Consider the following 5,374-nt stretch of genomic DNA (forward strand, 5'->3'; position numbering starts at 1 on the left):
GTTCAGAACTGGGGAGCTAATTATGATGGCATCTCCTCTGCCATTTTGGACACCCCAGGCCTCAGTAGAACCCTTTTCAACACAAAGAATATGGATATCAGGTTGTGTCCTGCTCTAAGTCACTTCATATTGTGTGAACAGTGGCTTTTAGGCTGAGCCTTGCCCTGGGTAACTGCGTTTTACAAGAAGCACCTGCACCCTTTTGAGTGTACATGTAGCTCAGAATGACTCCGCACCTAATTATGTACACAGACACCACATGGCCAGCACCACCCACATGATACAGACTGATACATGATTTACTTTTAAAGTAAAAAGTTACCAGATATAAACACACCAAAGACCCTGGGAACACATGGGTATTGATTGCACAAGGGCTTACTGAAACTGGAGCAGAAAGATAGGACCTGAGAACTTACCTTGTTGTGGAGGTCTGGGGTGAAGAGTGGTTGTCGGAGATACTACCAAGTTTCTTCTGTGGGATAGACAAAGAACTGTACATTCTGGAAGAAAGACCTTCGTAGTGAAACTGACTAGGGAAGTTGGCTGTGTACATGTGTGGCCAGAGGTGGTCTTTGTTCTGATGTCTGATCAGTCATAATCACCTTAAGTGGAGGTCTTCAAATTCTTGGGGTTGAGGAGTTGTCTTCAAATCCTGGACAATCCCCTACAGCTGCTCTGGGAATCTGGGTGAGGTGATCATGTAGAGGGTACCACCGAGTCCATTCTATAGGATGGACAAAGAACTCTATGCTATCTCCCCTGGAGAGAAGACCAATGTAGAGAAAACAAAAGTGACAGCCTCAAGGGACAGGTGAAAAAGGCAGAGCAACCACAGGAGCATGAAGAAGTTCTTCTTAAAGAGGCCCATCTCTAATTTCTCAGTCAGGCTGAGGTGCCCTGGTTCTGCTTCATTCTCCGATCTCAGAAACTGGCATGACTTCCATTGGGAATGGGGGCAACTGCTCTTACTGGTCCTTGCTGTGATGGGTAGTATTTTATGGTGCAGATGAGAGAAAGGAGTCCCTCAGAAGCTGGGATTCTGGGGTTGATCCAGATGGCGTCAGCAGAACTAGTCAGTCACAGAGTCATAGAGTCAGAGCAAAGGTAGCTAGCTGATGACAGTGTCTTCCTTACAGTGTGCCAGTGAGGCACCATCCATAACACAGAAGACGTCAAACTGTTTGAACTACTAGACCTGCCATTGAAAATGTGGTTAAAAGCAGCTGAATCACCTTTGTCCTCCTTAGAGGAGGAGAACAGGCAAGAAAAGCATCCCAAGAGCTTTGCCATGAGCATCGGAGAGGCTCATGATTTCCTTAATGCCTTGGTCCCTTGGGAAGTATACACTGAGGCTTGACTTGAGATCATCAGCCACCTCAAGTTCAGAGGTCAATCATGGTGTCTCTTGAAGAGAACTCTTCAACATTGTAGATACTATGTCTCATTTAATGAGATGAGCTGCAACCAGGCAACAGAGTTTAATGACATACCAGTGCCCTGAAGGTAGAGAAGGTCAAAGAAATGGTCCTCCAGTTTTGACAGACCTAAGTGTAACTGTGCAATCAGTTTGTACTTTTGACTCCTGAATAATGAGGTGAATTCCTGGAAACTTTGTAAGTGTCGTTGGTTAAAGTAACTGATTGATTGGCAGTGCCCTGCCAGCACCTGATAATCCCAATCCATGTCCTAATGGGAGTTAGCACCATGGGCCAAACCTGAATAAAATCTGTATTCTCGTTGAAAGCACAACTAGCTATCTAACTGATAATCTGAGAGAAAAGTAATGCCACTGGGTCTTGTTAAATTGACTTGTGATGTCCTGTGAACACGTTCTCCTATCCTGAATGATTTAGCCCATGTCTGTGAGGTGTCAACAGGGTTTCTGTGATATTCTCTTTTAATTGGGGAACATGGGTGCTTAAGGTGCAGAAGGTACAAGTTTATGACTGTAAAAGTTAGTCTCTCAGAGTCTCCTATAGTTGGTAAACATATTCTTAAATCTAGCCTTTACCCTTAAGAAGATGGGCATGGGTCTGTTTTACTCAGCTTCAAGTAGACACTGTAGGGTTGAATTAAGGCAAGAGAATGAGGTCCCACATTTGAGCAGCATTTTCCTTATCAAGAAGAAAATCCTTAGTGTGAAATAATTATCTAAATAATGTCTCAGATGGTTAATGAGATGTTACTAACCCCCACCTACCCTCCAGGTGTTTTAAAACCTCCTTGGGTTGCTTTTTAAAAAGAAGACCAATCACTGGGTTCTACTTTGCTTTTAGGTGTTTAAGAACATGTGGACTGGCAGGGCTGGTTCCTTTGTTCTTTCTTTACCACCTGTTTCATCTGTGTGAGAATAAAGCAAAGGCCTTTTTTACCATGACTTTGCTTGAACATATGGAGGGAGTTTCCCATCTGTGTTGATCTTCCTCTTTGTAGACTAGACGCTGGTTAGAGGTCCCCACCCCCTCTGATACCCCTACCCCCACCTCTCTGTGGCCTCCTGAAACAAGAGAACAGATGGCTTCCCATGTGTACAGAACATTTTGGGAGATGTTCCATAGTCCCTTTGAACCTAGTTAACCTTGGGGAACCTAGGCCAAAGTACTGTCTCTATCCCTTTGTCCACATTAGCTTAGCCTCCAGGTATGGTTCTTAAGCACCCAGAAGGCCAGGCCTACTAGTAATCACTTGTAGGTACTTGTAATTACTGTATAATGTTTAGATAAGGCTTGTTTAAAAACAAGCATAAGACCCAAACACTTAAACTTTGATCAGTAAATTTTATGGAACTAGGTCCCTGCAATGGTTAAGAGAAGCAGCCCAATAACTCTATCGGTGTAAACAGGAATTTGACATCAAGATATTGGACTATTTGATCTTAGTTAAGACCATGGGCTGGAGAGATGATGCCACAGTTAAGAAGAACGGTTTGATTCGCAGTAACCATATGACAGCACTCTGTGATTCTGCTCCCCAAGGCTCTAATGTGCCCTTCTGGTCTCTTTGGGTACTGCATGCATATACAGACATACAGGCAAAGTACCCACATATATAAAATAAAAATAAAAAATTTAAAGGAATTTCTTTTATTTTAAATCTATAACTTATTTTTATATTAATTAGTGTTTTGCCTGCACGTGTGTCTGTGTGAGGGTGTTGGATCCCTTGGAACTGAAGTTACAAACAGCTGTGAGCTGCCATGCAGGTTCTGAGAACTGAGCCTGGATTTCCTGGAAGAGCAGCCTGTGCTCTTAACCACTGAGCCATCTCTCCAGCCCTGTAAAATTTAATACAAATCTCATTCTTTACCTTCTCTAAGCCTTACTTTGAGACCTACCAAACCTGAATAGATACTGTGGTTGTCCTTCCCATTCTTGAAGCACCTAGCCACCGAAACTTCCTGTTACCTTCTTACTTATCCTTGTCTGTAACCTTCCCGTCCCTTTGCTACTTTCCTTGTCTTTAAATCCTTTACTTTTACTCCCTTCTGTGTTCTTGACTCTGGTCCTTCCTCAGCCCTCTCCTCTCCTTCCTCTGGTCTCATCTCTCCTTCTCCTTTCCCCACCCTTTGTGTTCTCTTAAGTCACAAAACAGAGCTTCCCCTCCCAGGTAGGGGAAGGGATTCCACAGTCTTCCAGGACAGGGTCTGACTCAGTCATAAGGGAACATGCATGGGGATTCAGGCTGCAGTCATGACCTTGGGTCTCTTCTAGCTCAGGAGAAGTATATTTTAAACTGTTTGACAAGTGTCCCCAAAATGCCCAGCGATCCTTCTTTCTTCCAGCTACATAAAGGGAAAATTGAGATGAAGTAGGTAGTCCCAAAGTAAGGGCTCAAGTAAATTCCCCTTTGAGGTCCTGGAAAGAGCAAGGCTCCCGGACTAGAAAATCTGGGGACACTTCTGTGTCTCTGTAAATAGTTGGCTAAGGAGCCTAGCCAACAAATCCAGGGATACAGATCCTACAGAAGCCTGTTACCCTATAGAAAGCCCTCTTAACAGTCTAAGGGAAGGTATAAACTATGATAGGCCAAACTCAAACAGAACTCAGGCTACATCTTCTCCATTACTATCGTTCCCATAAAGGTGAGCCATTTCTGAAACACCTTACATCTCTTGGGAAATGTCCTCTTCAGATGTCTCACAAGGTAGCAAGTAATCTACTTTAGGGTATGTTTGTATGGAGACGTGATCAGTCTCAGAGATCCTGGGAAAAAGACAGTCCAAACAAGTGGTGACTATCTGAGCTCCTGGGATAGGACCATCCAAGTAAATTGTCTTGCCTTATGAGTCAGACACTTGAAGGCAAATAAGGGCTGATAGGATGCATGGAATACAAAAGAAGATGCCCTTCAAATTAAAAATAGAACAGTACATCATCCAATGCAGGATCTGGGTCAGGAGGGTATAGGGCTAGGGGACCACAGGTCAAGAGAGACCATAGTTTTATTGATTAGTTGGAGGTCTTACCCTAACCTCTATTTTATTCAATGCTGTCTTAGTCACTTCCCATCTGTTTGTTGTTTGTTTTTCAAGGCAGTGTTTCTCTGTGTAGTCCTGGCTGTCCTAGAACTCACTTTGTAGACCTAACTGGTCTCAAATCAGAGATCCACCTACCTCTCTCTTCTGAGTGCTGGGATTAAAGGTGTGTGACACTGTCCCCAACTTTCTTAGTTACTCTTTAATTGCTGTAATAAAGCATAACCGAAGCAACTTAGAAAGTCTTTTATTTGGGTCTCATGGTTCCAGAGGTTAGAGTGCCTGAACATCAGGGTGGGGAGCATGGTGGCAGGTGGGTAAGCAGGAGGCAGGCACTGCACAGGAGGTTAGTTGAGAGTTCACACCTCAATCCACAAGCATGAGTCAGAAAGAGAGAGAGAACTGGGAATGGCAAGGGCTTTCAAGCCTCCTGTGTCCATCTCCAGTGACACACCTCTTCCAACAAGGCCACACCTCCTAATCCTTTTCAAACAGATCCACCAACTAGGGACCAAATATTCGAATATTTATAGAGGCTATTCTCATTCAAACTCCCACATTCCACTCTCTGCTCCCATTAAGTTTTAGCCATATTATAATGTAAAATGCATTTCTTCTAACTTCAAAAATCTCTCATAGCCTTTTATAGTCTCAACACTTTAAAAGTCTAAAAGTCTCTTCTGAAACTCAAAGCAATTATAACTCCTACTATCACCATTTAAAAAACAAAACAAAAACGAACTATATACTCCCAACCTATAATGGCACAGATTATATATTACCATTCAAAATGAGGGAAAGGGGGGTATAGTGAAGAAATAGTGGACCCAGCAAAACCAAAACCCAGTAAAGCAAAGATTTTTCTGTGCATCCTGTCAGCCAGTATTTGTCTTCACG

The sequence above is a fragment of the Micromys minutus genome, assembly GCF_963924665.1.
Source record: "Micromys minutus genome assembly, chromosome: 27".
NCBI lineage: Eukaryota > Metazoa > Chordata > Mammalia > Rodentia > Muridae > Micromys > Micromys minutus.